Here is a 27,126-nt window from a genome sequence, read left to right as displayed (position 1 = left end):
AAAGTTTACTTAAAGATTTTGCATTTTCCTTTTGGACAGGGACATTAGATGTTCAAGATTATCAGGATAACTTTGCACAGAGCAATAGAAATATGTGAAAATACAAAACAGAAGGCAGACAGGTGTCATACACAGAGATTGAGATCCATTGAAATAAGTCATCTAAGTGAGTTTGGATTTACCCAGAGAACCTCTGTGGCACCTTCAGTGTATAATTATATTTATATGTATGTATATATATATATATATATATATATATATATATATATATGTATATATATATATAATTATAATTAAGTGTAATGCAATTATATTTTCACGAGTATTAGGGAACAAAACTATTATCATATCTCCTTGACCTTCTTAGACCTTTGGTGCACTGTTTTGACTGATCTTCAGAAGATTTTAGTTTACAAGGAGAAGCCTATAATAAAAACTTGATTTTTACCATCCCCTAACACTTCTCAAAGGTCAAGAGGGTAGATAAACAACTTCCTGCAGCTGCTTCTACATCTGGCACACGACAGCTGCATAAAGCGGGCATAGAGAAGATAAACATGTCAGGTTGTATCTCCTTTTCTGGATAAGGACTAAGGAGCTGAACTTGACCCTTTTCACTATTAGTAAATAATATTAAAAATAGGTTTGACAGTAATGAATAAAAACTCAGTGGGTGGGGGAGGTGACATTGTGCAGAACTTAAAGCACCAACAGATTTAAGGGGATACGGTTTCCCTGGCAGGCTTGAAATTAAATTTGATTTCTTAATCTGAGTTCAGCATTTTATCTTTCTTGCTTCCTCCTGGGGTTTTCCCTGGACCTTAATTATTTCAGAACGTCAACTTGTTCATTGTTGGTCCAATGATATGAAAAACTGCTTTCGCTCTGTAAAACCCTACAAGCTGGAGCCTTCCCAGAGGTAAGATTTTGGGTCATTTACTTTGGTTAGTGGTTCTTTTTAAATCATGATCCCAATTTGGAACTATGTCCAAAGAGCAACCTAACTATGCACACCCAGTGTTTCTATTGGGCTTATATCCCAAAGAGATCTTAAAGGAGCAAAAGGGACCCACATGTGCAGAAATGTTTGTGGCAGAAATTGGAAACTGAGTGGATGTCCATCAGTTGAAGAATGACTGAATAAGTTAAGTTATATGAATGTTATGGAATATTATTGTTCTGAAAGAAACTATCAGCAGGATGATTTCAGAAAGGCCTGGAGAGACTTACATGAACTGATGCTGAGTGAAATGAGCAGAACCAGGAGATCATTGTACATGGCAACAAAAGATCCACTGTGATGGACTTAACTCTTCTCACAATACAGTAATCCAAAGCAATCCCAATAAACTTTAGACAAAAAATGCTGTTCAGAGAGAGAACTATGGAGACTGTATGTAGATTGAAGCATAATATTTTCACCTTATTTTTTCTTTCTTGTGGTTTTTCCCATTTGTTCTGATTTTTCCCTCCCAACATGACTCATATGGACATATATAAAAATGGATGTACATGTATAACCTAAAAAATTTAAAATAAAAAGGGAATGGGATCACAATGTTAAGCCCTGTACTATTTTATTATAAATGCTAGTGAAGACTTAAAAAACTATCTTTTTTTCCATTACATTTTCACTTTATCATTCTTTCATTCAATACATGTTTATTGAGTGCCTATTATGAATGGGGCACTGTGCCAGATATTTAATGTTCTTTCACCAAAGACTTTAAAATTTGACCTAGAGGAAAGTCTAATTGATGTTCACTGTTCTTCGTGGTGAGGCTGTTTCATGGGATCCCAGGCACCTCAGAGATTCATAAAGGACCCTGAAGTCTGGACCAACCATGTTGGTTGCTATTTATCCTTCATTTTCGAATTGCACCAATAACATCATGGGGTGACTTATTCTTGAACTGGGTTTAAATGAGACAGAATTGCACAGTCATCAGCCTCCCTCTCTCTTCCAAAGTCATTGAAATCTGGGGGCAAGACAAAAACCGGGACTCCTGGAGATGGCTGGGATTGCAGTGGATGACTTTGTCATCTTGGATGTCTGATCTTTAGTCACCTGTGGGGCTGCGGGAAACATGATTCTCACCTGCCCATTCTACTGGAGTCAGTCTCCACATGCTTGGGGTAGACAATCTCCCTAACTCACTGATGAGTTTCAGACCCCACCCCCAACAACTGGGGGTCTGTTGAGATGATTCCACCCGGGGGGTGGCTGCTATACATGCTCTAACTTCTTGGAGCCACATGTCACTCCCCTCCTCAAGAAACACCATTGGCTCCCTTTCACTTCAGAGATCAAAAACAACATCTTTTGTCTGGCATTCACAGTCTGTCATAACCTAGCTCCCTGTCTACCTTTCCAGTTTTTTTTATCACTCCCCCTAGTCCCATGTATTCCCAATATATCCATCCGCAACCTTGCCATCAAAAGTCTGATGTCATATGCAATGTAATATACCCACAGAGGCTGTTTTCTTTTGGATTTTCTGTAAAAAATATGTTTCTTATAAAGTTCTCTTTTTGTGGTTACACGCACAGCCTAGGGCTGTCACCAGCCCTCAGCATCTGATTAACTTTTACCCTGGATAATGTCATCTGGAGCAATGATAAGGCAGGAAAAACTTCCATCTTTTCCAGACAAGTACTCAGGGTCTAATCTGAAGATGACAATTTACTTTTTGTCCTGTGCAATTTTTATTTATGATCTCCTGAATAGAGCTCTGAAAAAACAGGCTTTAAAAATGTATTTTCAAATGGAGCTACTTGACTATGTCTTTAAATCCAAATCACTCTGGATTTCATTGAATAGCCAATTACTAGCCCCCAGCCCAAGCCCTGTGGTTCATGTTGGGTTCTGACTGCTTAGAATGAGTGTTAATAGCAATTACTTTCCGTTCTGCACAAAAGTTTTGAAGTTCTTCCCCTCCAGATTGATATTTCTGTTAGTATATTAGGCTTTTTCATGTCTCAGTTTTTACAGTAGCTCACAGTCATAGAAAGAGCATTGCCTCAGACAAACTGAGATCTGGATTCAGCAAAGCCTAAGGTTGCCCCTGCATCCTGGATCTTGTAAGGGCTTCTATGACTCTGAAAGAGAACGAGGCTGAAGACTTTGCAAAGTTTTGCCTCACTCAGATTTAATTCATGCACAGATCAAAACATCACCCTAAAGATGTCATTGATTCTCTTTAAGAATAACAACTTTGCTAATGAACTTAGTTGTAGAATCTTTAGGAAAAGTTAAATTCAATACTAGAGTTTGATTTTAAAAAATCTGGAAATCTGCCTTTCATTAAAAAAAAAAACAACTCTTTGATAAACATTATAAATCTATACCATGTGATCTATTAATCTTCCAAGAAATTGTCAAAAAGGGGATATAGAGCTTGAGAGAGAAAAAGTATAGAGAATAGTTTGGCTTCTTGATTTAGCTATACCCAATCAATCAGTCAATTATGGTTTATTAAGTATTCAGTGCTAGGCACTGTGTTAGGCTGGGGACACACACAAAAAGATAAGAATAGTCCCGTGACTTCAAGGAGCTTGCATTCTAATGAGAGGGATGATATATATGGGAAATAAGGACATAAGAGATCCATAAAGAGTAGAGGGAAAGTAAATTGCAAATAGAAAGCTTTAGCATCTAGGGGAGAGCAGGAAAGGCCTCCTGCAGATGGTAGTGTTTGAAAAAAGTCATATCAGATATTGCAAAGTTTTAGGAAATACAAGCAAGATTGGTATCCTAGTTTCTGCTTATTTTGGGTGGGATACCATAATACAAAATTGAAATAAGAGTTTTGAATCTAGGATCCATGGACTTTTATATCTATCTACCTACCTTCTTCTATTCTCTATCTATCTGTCTATCCATCCATCTAGCTATTTATCTTTCTATCTGTCTCTGTCTATCTATCCATCCATATATCTGTTTATATATCCATCCATCCATTCATCCATTCATCTATCCACCCATCTATCTATTTACCAATTTACTTTTCTACACATGATATATGTGGCACACATACATATGAGTATATATATTTCTAATACTTATATTTCAATATACAATCAGTTCTTTCATAACACATTTCTGTTTCTAAAAAATTACTGTGCTATGCAAAATCATGCCAGAAAAATCACATGGTTTATGGGGGGAAATGGGTTTGTTACTGACAGAAAAATAGATAGGAAGCTGATAAAAACAGTTGCACAGTTTTATACCTGTTAAGTGGCTATGAACATAGAAATGTGAACTAAGAGAATATTAAATAAATAGTGTTCTGTCTATGGCCTGATGAGTCTGCTTGATCTACACTTAGTTCCCAAAGGGCCCAGGCTAGAAGTCAATAAGTTGCTGGCTGAGTCAGAAGCAACCTTAGTGGAGAACAAGATCAGGGAATTTGGGGGCTGTGGAGGAAGAGAGAAGGGAAGTAGGGAAATAAATTCATGAATTGGACTGATCCTCTTCAACCCATAGCTCCTATTTCACCTAAAAATATGTGATAAATATGTCCTTTACTTTGTCAAAGACCTTAAGTCTGTGGAAGTGTTTCAGTTTGTGGGTTACGAGTGCAATTTTCTGTGTTTTGGAAAACAAGCAAATATGAAATTTGAGTGATGCTCAATTTGTTCTCTGACACGTCAATCAAATTAGAACAAATTTGGGTTTTCAAAACAAGTTGTTATAACAGAAATGACTGCAATTGGTTTCTTTTGTAATTTTATCTATTCTATTTTAGGAATTCAAAAATTTATTTTTGAGAATAGGTCTGTGGCCTTCACCAGACCACCAAAGGGTTCCATGACATAGAAAAGGTCAAGAATCCCTACTCTAAGATAACAAGGCCTGTGTATGGCTGAATTTTATTATTTTAATACTTTTGATGAATGCTTTTGGTTTGCTCAGACTGTGAGGGAGACACACAAACAAGTATTCAGTATTCACATCCAAAATAGGGATACTGCCGGAAAACTTTTCCAAATCATTACTTCAGAAATGTGACTTTCAAGCCAATATTATCAAAATAGAAGTTCAGCTCAAGAATTACTGCCAGAAACTCATTCCTGCCATTGTAGTGTGATTTAAAAGAAAGAGTTTGGATTTTAGATCTAGAAGAACCGGCTTCATCCAGATCCACATCTAGCTATATTCCATCTGTGTAATCTTGAATAAATCATTTAATTTCTGGGGCCCTCAATTTCTTGCTCTCTAAAATGCATTAAGGAGCCTATATAATAGCATCTAGAAATGAATTCTAAAGGAATTTCTGGAGGATGCCTTGCAGACTGCTAAAACTTTTATCACCATTATTGGTATGGACTCTTCAATGATAAATTGTATTAATTGAATATTCTTTTACTTTTCTAAATTTTTGTTCTCTGAGACAACAATCTAAAATGGCTTTTGAAATGAGATTAATTGATCGTTATGTCCCTTTGTTTGATAATGAGGACTTCCCTCCTCCTTCTGGCATGAGGGCTGGTATAGACCTTCCCAGAGATACATATTAAATATTTGACATCTGATTGGGAGAAGGAGGAGAGCATGAAGGATTCATCTTTAAGTGGAACATGCTTCGTGCAGCTCTGCCTGTTTTAAATCCAATGTACTCAAGTCATCACTCTTGTGAATGAAGAAGAAACAATGCATTGTTAACATTTTCTCCAATGCTTTCACAAGTCTAGACAATCCACAAAATAATTTATAGCATTTGCTGATTCCTGTGGCATAAATTCTCACATTGAAAATTTAACCTTTGGTTTCCCAAACCAACTTGGGACCATGCCTAGGAAACAGCCAAAAGTCTGGAATTTTGAAGATCTGAGTTCAGATATGACCTCAGACACTTACTAGCTGAATGACTCTGGGCAAGTCACTTAACTCTATTTGCCTCAGTTTCCTCATCTGTAAAATGAGTTAGAGAAGGAAATGGCAAAGCATGCCTGTATTTTTACCAAAAAAATCCCAAATGGGAACATAAAGATCCAGACACAACTAAACAACAACAAAATTCCCAAGGCAGTAGGAGTTGTCACCAGCCTACTTTGGAACCTCCCTTATCCTGAAAAGTCAGGAAGAGCACAGGCAGTGGGTCCACGCTTATAACTGGTCTTCACTGTTTATTTTTGTTTCTCCTGGATTTTATATGTCAAATTTATATGTTAAATGGGTTCTGGTCTTTTTGTCTTAAAAACCTGAACATCTTTCAGTTCATTAAATGCACTTTTCTTCCACATTCAGGATTATATTTAACTTTGCTGTGTAAGTTATTTTCTTGATTGCAACCCTAGCTTTCTATACTTCAAAATATAATGTTGCAAGCCCTGTGCTCTTTTAATGTAGAAGCTGCTAGATCCTTTTTAAAAAATTAGAGCTTTTTATTTTCAAAATATATACATGGATAATTTTCAACATCTCACTCTTACAAAATTTTGTATTCTAAACATTTTTCCTCCCTTCCTTCTCCCCACCCCTTCCCTAGATGGCAAATAATCCAATATATGTTAAACATGTGCAATTCTTCTATACATGTTTCCATAAATATCATGAAGCTGCTAGATCTCAACAAGCATTTATTAAACACTTACTGTATAGCAGGGACTGTGCTAAACCATGAATAACAGAGAAAGGCAAAAAAATGATCCCTGTTTTAAAGGAGCATATGTTTTAATGAAGGAGAAATATATACAAAATATATGTTTGTATACATATACATATACATATATATATAAATATATGCTATATATATACTATATACTATATATATATGTATGTATGTATATATATATATAAGTGTATATATATATATATATATGTATATATATATATATACAATAGGAAATATATAGGAAGGAGAGATGAAGGCAGTGGGAAAGGGGAAGAGATTAGCAGTTGGGGAGGATGAGGAAAGACTCACCTGTCCAAGTCCTGCCCAAAGTGGGATTTGAGCTGAATTTTAAAGAAAGCCAGGGCAAGTAAGAGGTGGAAATTATGGGACAAAACACTCATTACATGGGAGACAATCAGGAGTCTTGTGTTAAAGCAACAGCAAGTGGCTCAGTATAGCCGAGGGGACTGTAAGGAGCCTAGAAAAGTAGGAAGGGATGAGGTTATCAAGGACTTTTAAAGTCAAATAAAAAATCTTATATTTGGACCTAGAGGTAATAGGAAGTCAGTGGAGATCATTGAGCATGATTACTCCTAGTCTTAAAAAAAAATCACCTTTTTGCCACATAAACAAAAGGTGGACATTTGTCAATGCCCCTTAATAACAAATGTTGTTTAAATACCCTGGTTTTCTCTGTGAAGCTCCGAAACTCCTAGAAATTAGCATTCTCTGATATCCTATCTTCAGTCTATTGGAACCATTTAATCATTTGTGGTCAGCTGTTGACAGGGGGCCTGCAACGACTTGAATCTTGAGTTTACCTGATCTTATGATGTCACAAAGAATCAGACATGATTGAACAACAATCTCTTTAAACTCTGTAGGAACTTTTAAGCTCACTCTTGTCTAAAAATTAATTATTATTGATTTCTTTTTTGTTTTTTTACATCCCTGTATTTTCCGTTGTATCCTTCTACATCCTCTTCCTAGACAACTACCCTTATAATAAAAAATAAAGAGGAACACTTTTTTTTTTTTTAAATAGAACTAACCAACACATCAAAAAAGTATTCACAGTGTCCTGTATCCATAGTTTCTCACCTCTGGGAAGAAATGGTGGAATATAGCTTTTCTTTGGAGCTAGGTGGGCTCTCTATAATTTCACAACATTCATTTTATTATATTTAATTTACATTATTTGAATCACTGAGTATATTTTTCCTTAGTAAGCTTACATCCCTTTAGTTTTATCTAGTCTTTACAGACCTTTTATTTCTCCTCACTTTAATGCTACTTTGTAGAATTAATACTCTAATCCTCACATCTTATGTTGCTAATCCTTTACTTTCTCTGTAGGGTCAGCTTGAGTGGAAACTCCACAGGGACAGTGTGTTAACCATTTTTGCAATCTTTGTAGAACAGATTGTTTAGCAACAATTTAAATATCAACCAACCCTAATTCTCAGTTTTTAAAGAATCCATTGTAAAAGAGTTAAAGAAAAAAAGTTTTTCTACTGAATAAGTCCCGGTGTTCTTCCTAGAGTAAAATTTCTTAACTGGCATTTAAAAAAATTTTTTTAATATGTCTATTTTAATGTAATTGACAATCCTACGGATTTTATTTTATATATTTTAGCCGGTTATTCTGAGAAGAGGATCCTCGGCTTTACTAAAATGCTGAAGGGGTACAGAACACATAGTAAAGGTTAAGAACCCCTATTCCAGAAGGATTTGCAGGAGCAATCACTCTTGGCCCTTAGTGTATTGGTATCGATTACATCTAATACACCCAGAGGGGTCCTTGGTTGTGATTACACCCCTGGATTCCAGCTTTGAAAATCGGCTGTTAAAAAGTTGAGACAAAATAGAGATGTGATCTCCTTTGCTCTTTAGGGTGGGATCGTTGCCTTCTTGGGCAGGAAGTATTCAGATGTGTGTGCTGACAATGAGGAAACAGGCCATGTTTTTTGTTTATTTTCTCATAAAGTGCTGATGAACAAATGAGGGAGATGCATTAAGAGGCCCCGAAGTCAAGCTGTGAAAAGAGATTTGAGTTTATCAGCTCTTTAGCCTGGTTTCCTATGGAAGGAATGCTTATAAAATCTCTCTGCCTCTGCAGGCCTGTGTACAAGGCCCCCCTTGACCTCAACTCCTTTGGCTAACTTTAAATCCCTAATACTGATGTCAGTCCATTTGCGTAGAGTGGAAGAAAACAGGTCTCGGAGTCCCCACAAAAGGGAACCCATTTCTTGCACTTAGTTTCTCATTGTTCAGTTCAACTCAACTCAGTTACATTATTCTAAGTTCTCAAGTCAAATTAATGAGCATTTGTGCCCAGCTCTGTGCAGAGTTGTGGAAATACAAATTTAGTAGAAAGATAGACAGGCTCTGCTTTCAAGGAGCTTCCATTCCAAGGACGGGAGACAACATATAAAAGAACCTGAAAAGCAGGATTATTGGGGAAGTTCAGAAGACTTATTGGACTTGGGACATGATGAAGTTCAGAGTGTCAGCAGTGCTGCCCAGATAGGAATGGAGCCATGGCTGGTCTGTCATCCATAAGCATTTATTAAGGACCTACTATGTGTTAAGTATTTTGTTTGGTGCTGGAAAATACAAAGAGAAAATGAAATAACTGTCCTTGTCAACAAAGTTTTTATATTTTATGAGGGCAGAGGTTCTTAATCTTTTTTTTGTATCATTGTTTTCTCTCTAGTGAATCCTATATATTCCTTCTTAGAGTATTGTTATTAAATGCATAAAGTGAAATATATCAGATTACAAAGGAAACCAATTATATTTAAATTAACAAAATTTTTTTAAAGAGATGAAGAGTAAATGAGGAAAAAGGAGGGAAAGATGGGGAAAAGAGAGGGAAAGGAAGGAGAGGAAAAAGACAGAGAGAAATGGGGGGAGGGAGAGAACGAGAGAGAACTTAAGTGTACTTATCCCTAGACTCTGAATACATTGGTAGAAGAATGTTATGGATATTTAGGAGGATGCTTTATACCAGCTAAACTACTATAGTAAATAGTTTTTTTCTGAAAGTTGAGTCAGGGTAACTAACTGATACTGATAATTATGGAAGGAAGCATACTGATGGGGGCTCATGAGCTTTAGTACTAGAAAAACCACCTTCCAACCCTATGATCCAAAGAGTAAATGTAAACAGCTTTGTTCTGGTGATCTGACTTCTAAGTACTCAGGGAGTTGGGATATGGGCTATATATAATTAAGGGTGAGCGACAGACTAATTATTCCCTTGTTCAGTTAAGATGAGCATTAAAATTACTTTTCTACTTCATCTGGAAAAAAAGAGAAAAAGAAAATAGCATTTTCATTAGCATCTGATCATTATTATTACAAGAACTTGATATAACCCAGTTTAGTTTTGAACCAAATCCTTCTGAGCCACAGGTTATAAATTATTTCTCAGCAGACATTCATTTCACTGAAGTTTTCTAGAGAATAATAATCCTTGGGCATAAGAAATGGCCCCAAATCCCTTTGTGGGGGTTTCATCTAAGTTTTTTAAGGGATTTTTTAGGTGGTGATTTTTTAGCTGTTTCTTTTTCCATTAAAGTTCTTCACTGATTCCCTAGCAGTGGTGTGGAGGGGACCCTGGGTTCTCAAAATCTGAATTAACAGAGAACAATCAATCAACTACTCATTAGCAAACATTTCCTCAGCACCTATTATGTTCCAGGAATGGAGCTAGATGCTGGAGCTACAAAGACAAAAATAAAACAGTGCCCTTTAAGCATTTTTAATATATAGATAGATAAATAGAGAGAGAGAGAGAGAGAGAGAGAGAGAGAGAGAGAGAGAGAGAGAGAGAGAGAGAGAGATGGATAGCATGGACAGAACGTACTTATATAGCAGATAGAAAATAAATGTAAGGCTAGTTAGTGATGAGGTACTAGCACTTGGGAAGGGGGTGTGGGGAAAGGTGACTTGTAGGATGATGTATATGATCCTGTGTATTGAAGGAAAATAGGGATTCTTAAGAGGCAGAGGTGAAGAACTATATTTTAGGTGGATGGGCTGTACAAAGACATAGAGGTAGGAAATGGAATATTTTCTGTGAGGAACAGCAAGAATTCAGTTTGCCTGGACAGTGCCAGACACTAGAGAGTCCCTGAAGGAGATTAATATGTAATAAGATAGAAAGGTGGAGTCAGCTAGTGGATTGAGACAGGCTCTGGGGTTTCACTGATTTAGGGGACTTCAAATTTCCTCTATCAATGCACATAGCCACCTTCTCTGAAACTTACATTTTCTTTTTGTTGTTTTTTTTTTTTTATAACTTTTTATATACAAGATATATGCATAGGTATTTTTTCCAGCATTGACAATTGCAAAACCTTTTGTTCCAACTTTTCCCCTCCTTTCCCACACCCCCTCCTCCTGATGGCAGGTTGACCAAAACATGTTAAATATGTTAAAGTATAAATTAAATACAATATATGTATACATGTCCATACAGTTATTTTGCTGTACAAAAAGAATCGGACTTTGAAATTGTGTACAATTAGCCTGTGAAGGAAATAAAAAATGCAGGCAGACAAAAATTTTTGTTGTTTTTTTAATGTTACATTGAGGATTCATTGTTGGACTAGATGGTTACTTAAGTCTCCTCCAACTTTCAGATTCAACAATTCTTGTTTGTTTTTGTTAAAACATTGGGGTTAAATCACTTGTCCAGGGTCACAAGCTAGGAAGTTTAAGTCTCTGAGGTCAAATTTGAACTCAGGTCCTCCTGACTTCAGGCCCAGTACTCTATCCTGTGCCATCTAGCTGCCTCCAATTCAATGATTCTTGATTCTATGATGGGGGAATGGTCAAACAAATTGAGGCATATGAATTTAATGGAACATTATATTCTCATTGCTCAACAAAAACAATTAAAAAGATGATTTCTGAGAGGTACAGGATAATGAGATGAACTGATACTAAGTGGAGCAGAACCAAGAAAACAATATTTTCAATGACTTCAATAATGCAAATGGAAAGAACAATACTGAATTCTGTGTAATTAATGCCTTACCCTTGTCTCATAGAAGATACAAAAAACATACCTCTTTTTTCCTTGTTGAAGCAGGGATCTATAAGTGTGTAACTTTAAAAAAAACTGTTTTAGAATTAATTTTTTCCCAATTAATATAAAAACAATTTTAACTGATTTTTTTTGTTTTAAAAAGTTTTCTGAAGCATCTATCCAAAGATTTAGTCAAAGTCATAGAGCCAGAAAATAAATGTCAGAGGTGGGATTTGTCCAGGTCTTCTTGACTGAGATCAGCTTGCTATCTCTAAGGGCAGATTGAGTAGCAAAAATTGTAAAGCACTTAAAATGACTAATAAAGGAGTTTGTCCAACTGAGGAGGGTATGAATTAAGGAGGGAAGAGACTAGAAGCAAGAAAGTTAATTAGGAGACTGTTGCAATTATCTAGGAGAGAAGTATGAGGGCTATCTGAGTGGAGAGAGTACAGATACAAGAGATGTTATGAAGGTGGAATTGATGGAGAATAAATCGTCAACTGATTGGATATTTAGCTTAAGGAGAATAAAGCGATGAGAATGACCTTGAGGTTGTAAACCTGAATGACTGAAAGCATCATGGTGCTTTCATCAGAGATAGCAAAATATGGAAGGGGGGTGAGTTTGGTGGAAGACATGATGAGTTCTGTTTGGGATGTGTTAAGATTGAGATATCTATAGGAGATCTGATTCAAAACATATACTAGGTAGTTGATGTTAGACTGAAATTCAGTGTGAATTCAGGAGATATATAGATTTGGAAGGCATCGACAGAGAAGTGATCATAAAACCCATGTAATTCAAGGATACAAGGATTGGTCTTGGCAAGGAAAAGGGCCATTTCTTCCCCAGAGCCTGGAGAATAAGAGAGAGCAGGAGAGGGTGTTAGGAAATTTTGAGATTTAGAGTAGGAAAGAGAGAGGAGTTTGCAACCAAATATGGGTCCAGAGGGGAAAAAAATCTAGATATCTTCCTTCTAGATACATTCCTTCTAGCCTAATAAGATACAGATATTTAGCCATTTAATGGTGATTTGGGGAATGATAAGAGAGAGGAGAAAAATGGAGGTAGAATAACATAAACTTATTTAGTAAGACCAAAAGGGATTTTATTTCCTATCACTGTGGGAAGTACCCGAACAGATGAAATCATGCACTTTTTAATATTTCTCAATGTCTTTACATGTATAGGAAAATAAAATATATTCTTGAAAGTGATTAGGAAATATGTGGAGAAAAGATGAAGCATGTGACATAAAACTCAATGAAGACTGTTATAAATATTGGTCTTCTTTATCAAGTATTTCCATGAGACAGTGAGTTTCAATGAAGCTGGATACCACATGATGCCTCTAAGATTAAATGGAAATTCATATTGTGGGTGACTAAAATTTTGTTGATAGCTACTTAGGATGAACTGCAACTGAAGGTCAAATAAATGGCTAAAAATATTGATGAAAAATGCCTCTCTAGGAGGACAGTTGCTTAAAAAAAGATTTGTGGAATCTTTAGGAGTTCAAGATTTGTCTGTTAGTAGGTATAATAAGTAACATGTTAGACCTACAGAAATCCAGATTTGAGTTTGCTTTTGGCCATTGTTTCCCTTGGAAATTTGGGGCACTTAAAATCTGAATTACTCAGTTTTTTTTCCTCAGGAAAATGGACTAATAATAATTGCAACTTACCTAGATAAAGCATGATGAGCTAATATGTGTAGAATATTTGTGCTTATATTATACCCACATCCAGGAAGCGCTAAAGTCCAGTTTGTCATTGTTTGGATTCCATTATTTTGTCAGACTTCCAAATCGTCAGTGGTCTAGTCAGCCTGGAGATTTCAATGGGACTTTAAAAAATAACACACAGTAATATAGTACCATAACTTAATAAAAATACCATACAGGAAGAGTTCAGATCAAAGACACTATTTAAATATGCAGCTTTATTTTTGTTATTATTAGAGCTATTATCCAGATTTTCCTACATGAAAGGAAAAAAATTATGTTTTGGAATCAGATCATAGATTTTGAGCTGCAGGGAAACTTGGAGCCATTTTGTCTAAAACTTTCATTTCACAGATAAGTCGAGAATATTGAAATGGCTTACCCAGGGTCACACAGCTAGTTACGAGTGAGATTTTGAACCCAGGTTTCTTGACATCAAATCCAATGCTCTTTTTGACACTAACAAAAAGTGCCCCAAATATTGTTGTTCTAGAAAAAGAAAAGGGTCATTGCTAAGGAAGTGACAGTTACTATATTGCTGTCATTGTGAATTTATTATTTAAGAAATTTAAACCATAATCCCTTAAATTTTTTTTTACTCAAAAATTCCTGAAAAACTCACATTAATGATGGTACCCATCGCTGAATCTCAAAGCTGGATGGGATTTTATAATTCAAGGAGGTTTCATTGTATGGAGGAGAGAACCAAAACTCAGATATGTGGAATAAATGACACAAAAGCAAACATGCAACTGGAGAACGAGCTTGCATTGAAACTCAGGTCCAAAGCACTTCATTTTCTAGTGATAAGTGATAAGAAGAGGATCTCTAGGTTGGTGAAGGGCTTTGAGATCATACCGAAGGCATCACATGTTTAGCTTGAGGGGGAAAAAAGACTGAAGGGATCCTTGATAGCTATCTTCAGGTGTTCAAAGGCTCTCCTGTGGAAGAGGGATTGGATTGGACCCATTCTGCTTGGCCTTAGAAGGCAGAAATAAAAGCAGTGAGTCAAAACAGAACAGCAACAGACTTTGAGTTCATAGAAAAAGAAACTTCTGAGCAGTGAGAAGTACCCAAGGAAGGGACAAATTCTTTCTAGGTTAGTGGACTCCCTCCAGCTCAAGATTTTTTTTTCTTTTACTTATATGATTGATGTTTTAATTTCCTGCTTTGCTTGAACAATGGTGGTACTAGCCAATATGTGACAAGCTCGTCATCTTGATTAACAAATGATGTAGGTACTAATATCACACTGGGTTAGAGCCATCTTCCAGCTCACTATTTTCAAGGAAAAGTTAGATGACCACTGGCCTGAGGTTTTGTTGGGGCATTCTTGGTCATATATTAGTTGGACTGGAGGTTAAGTCCCTTTTGACCTTTGATTGTTCCTGAGTCCATGGCCTTCTACTACTGGTGTCTGGCAAGTTTTGTGTCTGTCTTCCTCCACAGGCTACTGTGTTCCCATTTGTTTTGAGTTCAAAATCTGGTTCTATCACTAACTATATAACTTTAGGGAGGTCAGTGAGCTCTCTTGGCTTATCTGTGAAATGAGAAGATTGGGCTCAATGTCTGAGTCAGTGAAAATTTGGCTCACATTTGAGATTTTTTTCCCCAGAGTATGAATTCTAGTGATCAATTGAGAAAAGAACTTAAATATTTATGGGAGACAGGAGAAAAGAGATATTTTAACAACTAATATATATTAATAAATATAAAAATGTGTCTGTGTGTATGGGAGACAGAAAAAAGATATTTTAACAACTATCATATATATGTGTATATATGTATGTATGTATGTATGTATGTACATGGAAGACAGGAAAATATTTTAACAACTAGTATATACATATGCAATACATGTATATATGTTTATGTGTGCACACGTATGTATACATACATGGGTATCACACATATGTGTCCACGTATATATATTTTTTTAATATAAACTCCTTTTAAGGTTTGCAAAGCACTTTACAAATATTATTTCATGTTATCCTCATAAGAACCCTAGGAACCAGCTACTGTTGTTTTCCCTGTTTTACAAATAAGGAATCTGAAGCAGAAAGAGGTTAAGTAACGTGCTTAAGATCACCCATTAGTAAGTGACTGGGGCCAGATTTGAAATTAGATCTTCTTAACTGCCAGCCCAGGTCTGTAGCCACTGAACCATCTACTTTTGTAAAGTAAGAAAATAATTCAATCCAAAGAAATATACGCAATTGCTTTTCAGTCTAGATTGTCAGGGAACAAAGCGTGAGTGTCAGGGCCACAGATCTGGCAAGAATTCCATGTCTGGGATTTGAGAATGGCTGTGTTACCTGCAGAAGGACAGATTCTCTGACATGGGGTTATAAAACTCCATGTTTATGTTATAAAACACACTATATGTTACATATATGTTATATAGCACATGGTGTATGTTATTAAAACAGCCTAGAGAAGACGCACTCTCTTCCTTATTTAAGAGGAATGGTTTCCATTGGGGGGAGCAGGAAGGGAATGATATAAGGTATTTTTCAGTTATTTTTCTCCTTGATGAATGGGAAGCTACCCAGTAGTAAGTGTGAACTGGCAATTTACCATAATTTTTGGAAATGTTCTAAAGGAAGGCAAGTTGGTCATCCCAGGTCACAGGGTCATTGTTGTAAAGATGTCAGTAAGACATGGAGCTGTAAGGAAGGGGAGGAATTCTCTCTAGACAGTTCAAGTTCCAAAGCCTAAACTTTATATGCTATTTTGAATTCATTTTGGTCACCTACTTTATTCACATTGACTATCTTCAGTAATGAAATTAATCAGATAAATAAAAATGAAAGTATTCATTTTTTACATGTAAATAGAGCCAGAGGTCATCCTTCCTGGCATGTACCAAGGGGTGAGACAGGAGACAGCATGTGCTAAATCACCAGCACCACCTTTATTGTTACCTTCTCTTAACAATCATGGTGGAGGCAGGGATTCTGCATCCAGGAGTGAAGGAGCTATTAGCCGTTTTAAGCCCAAACCCTGCCATTATCACACTGGGAATCAACCCTTGTACAGGCCAGACTGGTGAGTCCTCATGTTAGCTGCTTCTGTCTCTGCTTTCTCAGAATATACTTCCCCAGAAGACTCAGAAAAGAAAGCTCTTAACCCGAAAGTCCTTGGTGTCCTTAAATGACTCAAAATCAGAAATTGATGTTTTTGTGAATGGAAATTATTCTATAGAAGATGTATTACCATCTGCTTTGCAGCTATTCTTTAAGTACAACTGTCTGACTTTTGACTGAAATCTGTTGCATCCCTCCATTAAAGTATGGGTTCCTGGAGAATAGAAACTGTATCCCCAGTGCTTAGCACAATACTTGACAAATAGTAGGTACTTATTCAATTTTTATTCATTAATTCATGTCAGTTTTATTTATTAGTCTCTTGATAGAAATTATCCCTAGAAGAATTAACCATGGAGAACAGGCAAAAACCTATTTATGTACATTGGAAAAGACTTAACTTATACCACATGGAAGAGGATTAACTCCTAGAAAGGACATGAATCACCAAGATGATACAACTGGATATAGATCATAGAATTAGAACTGAAAGGGATATAAAAGTCACGTGGCCTAACCATTTTACACATGGGAAACAGGTTCAAAATATTTAGCAATTTGCTTGATTTCACATGGGACAGATGAGACATTATACCCTTGTTCTCTGAAAATTCTCATTTTTTTCCTTATTTAGTTGGTTAACTCTGTTTTATGTGGGCCTTGGCACATTCTCACCAACGAGCCTATTTCATCAAAGTTCTTGGGTGTTTCTAGTGGATTGATGTCTCCCCACCCCAAAACCATCCTAGAGCTCACGTCTGTGGAATAGTCAGAATGCTCACACCCATGGTGGTGTTTGAGATCTCACGTCTGCTTCATTTTGAGCTCCAGACCCCAAACAGGGAGACCATTAATCAGGAAACCATTCATCTGCTTCCACTGTTGGTGGGAATGAAAAATGGCCAAAACAATGTTATCAGGGGGAACACTCACAATTGTAACAGTCCTCAAGATGGTTGCACTTACTATGGCTGTCAATAAGATATATACGCAAACTTACACCCAAACACATCACACAGATATGGCAGCTAAGACCAAACAAGGAATGGTGATTAGCAATTATTTGTGTTTTGATGTTCACTTTCATTCTTAAGGCCAATAATCTTCTGATCTAATTAAAGCCTTCAGCACTGAAGAGAAGGAATATCACATGAAAAATCTAATAAGTGACATTTCTTGGTATGGAACTTTAACAAGTCTATGAAATGCTATTTCTTTTTTTGATAAAGATCTTCAAGTGATCAAAGAAGCTCACATTTAAGGAAACAATAAGCCTGTGGAATTCAATTGAAGTGTTTCTCATTGGCTGGTATAGTCTGGTTTAGAAGAAGAATTAGCCTGGGAGTCAGGAGATATGGACTAGCTTGTTCTTGGGTAAAGCCTTTCCCCATTTTTGGTCTACTTTCCAACATATTAGGAAGTTGAACTAAAGCATCTGTAAAATCTTCAGTTCTTGCATTCTATGGTTCTATTATTTGTTAAATCTCTTGAGATGCTTTGATGGATCCATGATCTTCTCCATGTGTTTACTCTATCCAATGGAGACAACATTTTCAGACAAAAACAATCAGGATGACTGATGAACCTATAGAAGTAACTCTTTCAAGCCAAAGGAGTTACACCAATCCCTACAGACATTTTTATTGGGTTTATTTTAACTGGTATATTCCAAAACAGCTGGAATCTTCTTTCCCTAGGCTGGCTCACATGTAAAGGGCATCAGATACTTTTGTTTAGTCTTGAGTAAAAATCAAAGGCTACTGATGGTCAGGCTGCCATATTTGTAAAGCTGGCAGTGGTATATTCCAAATCAAAAATAGATGCATATTCCAAATCCCCCCAAAACCATATGTGGCTCTATATATGAGGTTGGTACACGTGCTTACTGTACCATTGTTTCCCCTCCTTCTCTCAATTCTGTTTTAATCACAACAAAAACAGAGTCAGTAACTCACTGAGAGAGGATAAAATTGTCAGTAAATTTAAGTAGTCTTTCCGAGTTGGGCCATGTAATAGTGTGTGTCTTGCCTTTTTAAAGGGAGAGAAAACCCTGCTTTTTTTGTGCATCCACTCAAGATGTGGACCATCCTAAGTCTGTTTTAATTGGGCTGCTGGAATAGAAGCAGATCAAGTGAGTTCTGAAGCTCTGAGTTCTGAATCAGCCACCACTTTTGCCATCTCTGCCCCTGTCCTCCATCAGCCTCAGAGAATTTGTTTCCGAAGTCTCAGGATTTCATATTTTGGCTAGTGGTTCAGCTCATGCCCAATAAGGTTCCTATTGCCTCAGTGCTAAAATAAAAACACACAAATATATATATGCATATATATATAAATTCATAAGTATATATAAAATTAATTTAATGAGTTAATTTGGGTATATAACTAACTTAGGAGATGAGGAAAATTTTATGTAGAAAAAGGTGCTTGAATTGATTCTTTAAGATTCTATAAGGTAAAGATAAGGAGGGTAGTACATTCTAAGAATGGAAAGTAGTCAGTGGAAAGGAACGGAAATAAGAAGTGGACACTCCACATGAGCAACAGCAAGAAAGTAAGTTTGCCTGGACTGGAGAGTATATATGAAGGTTAGTAATGTGAGAAAGGGTGGAAAGGTATGCAGGGATCTGGGTGTAAAGGGCTTTAAAAGCTAAAAAGAGGGCCTTTTTATCCTGAAAGCAATGGGGAGTTTTTGGAGATTAATGAGCAGAGGAATGACATGATTAAGCCTTCACTTTAGGAAAATAAATTTAGCCTCTGTATGGAGGAAGAATCAAAGAGTGGAGAAATTGGACATGAAGAGACCAGTTAGGAGGATGTTACAATAGATTTGTAAAATAACTGTTCATTCCTTCTATTATTTATCATTTGGGGAATAGCTTTTGTTACGTATTGGAATAGTTCTTTATATGTCACAGATTTAAATATTTATAAGATAAATGTGTTGCAAACTTTTCCCCTAGGTAATTGTTTCCCTTCTAATTTTAACAACATTGATTTTATTTGTACAAACATTTTTAAATTTTATAAAATTAAAATGGACAGTTTCATCCTCTGTGATCCTTTTTATAACTTCCTTAGTCATGAATTCTATCCATAATTATGAAATGTATTTCCTTTATTCTCTCCTCTCATTTGTCTATATTATTTCTTTTTATGTGTAAACCATTTGGATTTTGTAATAATATATGGTGTGAGTTGTTGGAAAACTAATTTCTGTCAGACTTTCCAGTTTTCCTAGTGATTTATTATTGACTAGTAAGTTTTCCCCTAGCAATTTAGGTCTTTGGGTTGGTAAGATACTATGTTGTTATGTGTGCATATTGTGTGAATATTACCAATAGAAATGGAAAAGATCTAGAAGAAGGCTTCCAGTAGATGCATTATTAGCTTCTCTGTGCCAAGAAGAATATGATTTGATTGGGTTGTGATTGACTATATTGGAGGCAATGAGAGATTGAGATGAGAGAACAAGAAGATCCATTAGTATATTGAAATATAATTAAATCACACTTGAATCTCTTAGAACCACAATTATAGGAACTCAGAACCAGGAAACCATGACGTTCAATTTTTTTACATTTCAACCTTAGGAGGAGACCAAAAGTATTCTTGTTGTCAAGTGATAAGAATCTGTAATCTCTTGTAGATAATGTTTTGTAGTAATGTTATCTTTAGTATGAAGAAATCCGTCTTTATTTAATCTAGATTTCTTTTGCATTTATTTCCTCACAGTCATTTGTAGGCTAGTAATGTTTGTGGTGTTTATAAATAAATGAATGAAAAAGCATTTATTAAGAGCTTACTATTGCTAAGCACTTTTATTTATCTTTTATTTCTTATCCTATGTATTCTTACAGTGCAGATATGACCAAGTCATGCACCTGTCAAAGAAACTTCCTATTCCCTTAGTGCTAAAATCAAATTAATAAGAACCACAGAACTAGAAGGAACCTCGGAACCCATGTAATACTACTGCTCATGTTTCGGCCTAGGCACTGTCCCAAGTGCTAAAAATATAAATGTCAAAAAAGGGTAATAATCTTTGTCCACTTTATACTACAGGAAAACAACATGCATAGAAATGGGCACATTCTCTCTCTCCCTCATATACATATATGTGTATATATGTATACATATGCACATATATTGTGAATTGAATAAAGATTTTCTGCATTAGAAAGAGATATATGTCTAGTGATTTCTATAATACCTTTTGCTTACCTCCCAAATTATTTAGCCATGATGAAGTCAAACCATAATAAGGTCATGTATTACCGAAGGGTTGGGAATGTATTTTAAAATGTTCTCTTGTCAGAATCTTGGACATAGGTGAGTAGTACTTTAGTTGTACTTCAAAGAATTGCTAGATTTTAGATTAGAGAGAAAAGGAAGCCTTTTCAGGCAGAAGCAAAAGTGAAGAGGTGGGAAAGAACATAGGGTACTCAGAGGACAGTGAGTATGTTTAACTGTGCTGGAGAATAGGATTTCTAGATTAATAACTAGAAGAGAATGTAGAGTAGTGGGAGTTCAAGTTGAAAGTATAGACTGGGGTCAAACTGTGTGTGGTCTTGAGTGCCAGACTTGAAGCTAACCTTTTACCTGTAGCTTCTGAGGGATCTTTCTTGCTGATTTATACCCTCAAGACTTTTGAGTCAAAAAAACCAAACCCTCTGAGATGACAGTGTAAGGTTTCAGTTTTTCAAAGAAAAAGATCTTTAGAAGTTGAATGCATTATCATATACTAATAGTAATCATAAAACATTATTCATATAGCTCTCCAAACCAAAGGAAAATTGAAGGAAATGAGGACTTGGTTTTGTGGAGTCATGGAAACTAGTGCAACAGACAAAAACCAAAACTATGAGAAATTGCAGTCATGTTGGCAGTGCTTGAAACAAAAAGCAAGCTCTGAAAAACAGTTAAAGGAAAGAGATATAGATACTATCTTGGATTCTTCTTTCTTCCTCCTTCTTTCAATCACATACAATCAAGTGACTTGTCTTGTCATTGTACTTCAGTGATATCTCTCCCATTTGTTCCCTTTGCTCATGTGGCCAGTAGCTTCACTGGTGAGATTATTGCTTCTATTCTTTCCTTTCTGAAGAACTTTGCATAGTTAACAGGTCATCTGCCTAAAATATAGTTATTTTTTCCCATTTTGGTCCAGACTTATGACTTCTTTCAAGTGTTGTTGGGTTGTCTGTGACTTTGTGACTACATTTGAGATTTTCTTGGCAAAGCTACTGGGGTGATTTACTATTTTCTTTTCCAGCTCATTTTTAAAATACAAAATTTAATACTTTTCTTAACACTATATTTTCATTCTTAATCTGCAGTTGGTGGGATTAATGCACCAAGTGACAATGCACCAAGAAAGTTTAAAAAAGAATGTGCTATTCCGAATCTTATTTACATACTTCAAATCACTCAAAGTATCATTATATGCCCTTTCCCATTTTAGTGCTGAAATACTAAGATTATTAATTAGATTATTAATAAGATTATTTCAAATCTAAATTCTTTTTAAAAATTATTTTATTTTAATTTATAAAACAAGTATTTCCATAATGTAGTGTAATAAAAATTATTGTAAATGAAACTGCAAATCTATTATGTACAACTTGCTATTCCTTTTAAAAATATAATTAGATTATCATGTAATTTTTTCTCTTTTTTTCCTCTCTCTGTGTCTCTAATTTTAAAATTTCTTAAAAACAACATGTGAAATTCTGGTTTATGATTCTTTCTGCTATCCATTTCTGTTTTATAAGTGAGTCCATCTCATTCATGTTCAAAGTTATATTTACTAATTAAATGTTTCCCTCCATCTTATTTTTATTCACTGTTTATCCTTTTCTTTTTCTTCCTCCCCCATCCCTCTTGAGAAATCTAATTTACTTCTAACCACTACCTCCCTAATCTGTACACCTTTCTACAAGTCCCCCCTCTTCTCATAATTGCCCTCTTATTTCTCTGTAAGTTAAGAAGGACTTTTAAACCTTATTAGATGTATATAGTATTTCCTCTTTACCCCTCTTCTGATAAGAATCTGGGATTACCAATCCTCCATTCCTTCTTTTCCTCCACACAACTAATAAATATAACTTTGAATATGAATATTCAATAGAGTATACATAGATTAAAGGCCTGAGATTGAATTGAATGTGATGGGATAATTCTAAAAAATAAATTGGATAAGGGAAGCTAAAATGGAGCAAATTATTTTTTATTTATTCCTCTTTTGTATGAGATAATATGCGTGTATACTCTTTTGAACTACCCTAGTAATGACAATATTCTTAAGAGTTACAAATAACATTTTCCCATATAAGAAATAAACAGTTTAATTTTATTAAATCCCTCATAATTAGTCTTTCATGTTTACCTTCTAATATTTTCCCCAATTATCATAGTTCAAATTCTGTTCTGTTCTCTTTTCCTTAAGAATACTAGAATGAGGGACAATGGTGCAATGGATAGAGGACCAGCTCTGAAGTCAGGAAGATCTGATTTCAAATTTGACCTCAGATACTTAAATCTTCCTAGCTATGTGACCCTGGGCAAGTCACTTAACCCCAATTGCCTCAGCAAAAACCAAAACAAAAGAAAACAAAAACAAAAAAACAAACCAGAATGTCCTTTAATTCATCAAATATCCATTTTCAGGATTATATTCAACTTTATTGGGTAAATTATTTTTTAATGTAAACCTAGATCCTTGACTTTTCAGATATCATATTCCATGTCCTTTGGCCTTTTAATGTAGAAGCTGCAAAATCTTGTTTTATCCTCACTGTAACTCCACAAAATTTAAATTGTTTCTTTTTAATTGTAATATTTTTTCCTTGACCTGAGAGCTTTAAAACTTTGCTATGTTATAAACTAAAATAAAAATTAAATTATAAAAAACAAAAAACAAAAAAAAACTTTGCTATGTTTCTGTGAATTTTCAATTTAGAATGTTTTTTAGGTAGTGATTTGTTTCAATTTTTATTTTATCCTCTAATTTTAAAACTTCAGCACAATTTTTCTTAATAATTTCTTAAAATAAAATTTCTAAATTCTTTTTTTGATCATGACTTTCAGACAGTCCAGCAACTTTTATTTTATCTCTTCTTGATCTGTTTTTTAGGTATTTTTCATTCTCTTCTATTTTTTCCTTTTTTTTTTTTTTTTAACTTTGCTTTATCATTTCTTGATGTTTGATGAAGTCATTAGCTTTTCCTTTCTCAATTCTAATTTTTTAAGAGTTTTCCTCCATAAGTTTCTGAATATCTTTCCCCAGTTGGTTAACTTTCTTTTTCACGATTGTCTTGTTTTGTTTTTTGGGGTTTTTTTTGAATTTTTGTTTTTTCCCCTTAATTTTTTCTCAGTCTTTTACGTGATTTTAAAAAATCCCTTTTAAGCTTTTCTAAGAATTCTCTTTGGGGTTTTTGATCTTTTTTATATTTTTCTTTGAGGCTTTACAAGTAGCTCTTTTGATTTCATTTTTTTTTTTCTAACTTTGAACCTTGATCTTCTCTATTACCATAGAAACTACCTATGGTCAGATTCTTTTTCTGTTGCTTACTCAGTTTTTTTTAAAAAGCCTATTTCCTAGTTATTAACTTTATCTTATGATTAGGTTCTGCTCCTGGGTTATGGGGTATAATGTATTAGGCTTTAGGTTTTTTGAGGTATTGTTTTCTGAGCTAAATCTGGGGGCCTTTGCGCTCTTGATTCTTTCAGAGTTCTATAATTTAAGACCAGCTATAGCCCTTGATCGTCCAATTTATATCTTGGTCTATGAGTAACCTCGGGTACTTCTCACTTCCTCTGAGCCACAACCAAGGACCTCAGCAACAACAGCATCACCACAAATGTACTTGCTCCTTGTAGTCCCTCCAGTGGCTACAAGCATCAGCTCTGCTCTGCCACCAAAACCATGTCTTCCACTCTCCTGTCAGTAATTACAACCCAGCAGAGCTCTATCCTACCACCCTCACCAGGATATGCTTGCTGCTCCTCATTCTTACCCACAGTCACATCCTGGGACCATGTCTGGCCATTGTTCTTGGGCCACACTTCCAGTGCTGGTGGAGGGTCCCTGAAATCTCCCTCTAATCCCCTGATCCCTATACTGTCTATGGAGCAAAAGTTCCTGAAGGAGGTTGTCACTGATAAATAAGCTGCCCTGAGGACTTGCTGTTTGTTGACTGCACTGTATCTGCTCTTAGCTAAGACCAGACCACCACACTAGGATATCAGATCTTTCCCAATACTCTCCCAAATTGTCTTAGACTGGACTGCTTTACCACGACTTTAATTTTTTCTGTTGCTCTAAAATTCACTTTAATGAATTATTTTAAATTATTTGAGGGGAATTTTGGAGAGGAAGGTAATTTCTTGCCTTATTCCACTATTTTCCTATAATTCCTCTGCAAGAAAGAGGACTTCAATTATTTGCACAAATGCTGGAATGCCCTTTTCACCAGAACCAGAGCAATTAATAATTTCTTCACTTGACTTGGTGGTAATTTCATCCTTTTCATCCTGTTTTTCTTCTTCATTGGAATGATTTTCCTTTGTGCATTAGAATTTCTTTCTGGAGAGTTTTCAGCCCCTGTTGGGCTGATTGTCCTTGCAGACTCTTAGTCCATGGGATCCTCCCTACCTTGCTGTCTGCCTGTCATACCACCATTAAAATAAAAGCCCTGAGACTAAGACTAAGCCTTTCTTTATATCCCCAAAGTGCCTGGCATCTAATAAGTGCTTAATACATTCTTGGAACTTTTGTCATCTGCTCTTTCCAAATCTAGAATGTGTGCCATACCAGACATACAGTCTAGCTCTCTTTTTCTTCTGTCAAGGACTCTACTTTCTTTCCATGATTGGGATCATGAGGACATGGCAGCAAGACAAATGGTGTAGCCCAGGAGATATTAGGAAACAGTAGAAGGGTAAATATAGATACTAAGAAAACCTGGAGCTTCTTTATCTTATCAGACGGATTGGAGTTGGTAGCTCCCAGCTAACATGAAAATGTGAATGACCATGTTGTTCTTCCTGTGCAGGGATCTGGCAGGATCTGGGCAGCCAAGGTTTCAGGGAAGGGACAAAGGGATGGCATCCTTCAGAATCATATTTTCACCTTGGTTTCAGGCTCTGAGTTTTAGTGATATGTTTTAACCAGATGGGCATTTTGCATTAAGATCTCTACTTCTTGCTTGCTACCTAGCTATACTTTGGGCATTTGAGTGATGTCTATAGCCATGGGTTTGATTAGCGACTGCTTTCGTAGCTTTTGTTTCCTGTGAAATTCTGGGTTTCTACACTACTATTCTTCCAACACTGTAGCTATTCTCTATGGTCTCAAGCTAGGTGGGTGCACCTAGCACCCTTTCTTTCCCATTCTTTTGCATATAAAGCCCCTTTGACCAGACCACAGGCAAATGTCTACTTGTCATGTGCCCCAAATGGACAACTCAAACTGTATATTTTTCACTTTTTAAAAATTGGCTACTTAAAACAAAAAAAAAAAAAAAAAAAGGAGCATTGAAGGGGAGGCCAGCCAAAGGTTATCAAACTCAAAGAAATACTTCATTTTCTCTTCGAAAGCACTGGATTTCCTTTCTCCCTTGGAGTTTGATTCTGCTCACTAGTCCATGAAGGGCTTTGGTTTCAGGGTTGCTGAAGGCCGCCCCTGAATGTGGTTGCCCAAACTGTCTAGAGCAAATGTTTTATTAAAAAACATCAAAAAACAGAAAATATACTCTGTGTAATGATAGGGGGCAAAAGGCAATTCTGTCCATAGCTCTTACAGAAGTCAAATATTTAAGACTCAGAAGGAAAACAGGAAGGGAAAGAAATTCACTTTTCAATGGAGAACCGAAGGACTTCATCTGTAATACTATCTTCTCTGCTAGTGTTTGTGTAACTAATACCCTCCATATGAACAAACAGCTCAAGGGATACTCTGCTTTGGGGGTGTTTCTGGGAGAGGTATTTTCTATTTGAGGATTTAAGTAGACAACCTCAGTACTAATTGATTCCACCTTAGAAGCAGGAAGGATAGCTAATGAGTATGATTTTCTCAGCATATTTCTAAACTAGTCCATGCAAGGTGACAGGAAGAAAAAGAATAGTATTTCTTGGGGGTGGGGGTCGGAGTTTCTAGTCTATTCATCCTATCAGCAATTCAGTGACTGACAAAATTTATAAAACTAGCTCAAGGGAGAAAAATTAACAGGTGAAATTATTCAAACTCAGATGAGATTAAGGGAAGTATTTGCAAATTCACGTCGAATCTCCAAAGCTTTCAGAAGATGCTCATGTTGGACTTTACCAAGCCCTTTTAGCTCATATGTAAGGAAATTAATATCTGTCTATTCTCATTTTGAATAAACATGAAATTCCTAGTCACTTACCTATCCCACCTCATTCACTCCCACTGCCCTATTGATGCATTTAATTTCTGATTTATGCATCACAAAGTACTTAATCATAATTATTTCCAAATATCTCCAAGATTCATGGATTTAGAGATCACTTTAGGGTAGAGACACAATAGAGTATCAAGTATAGTTATTTTTGGAATATAATTCCAAATTGTTTTCCAGGATAGCTGAAACTTATTCCCAGTTCCATGAACATTTGCAGCAATGGTCTTCTCATCGT

Source organism: Sminthopsis crassicaudata, chromosome 6 (genome assembly GCF_048593235.1).
Source record: "Sminthopsis crassicaudata isolate SCR6 chromosome 6, ASM4859323v1, whole genome shotgun sequence".
NCBI lineage: Eukaryota > Metazoa > Chordata > Mammalia > Dasyuromorphia > Dasyuridae > Sminthopsis > Sminthopsis crassicaudata.
Note: the sequence above shows the minus strand (reverse complement) of the source record.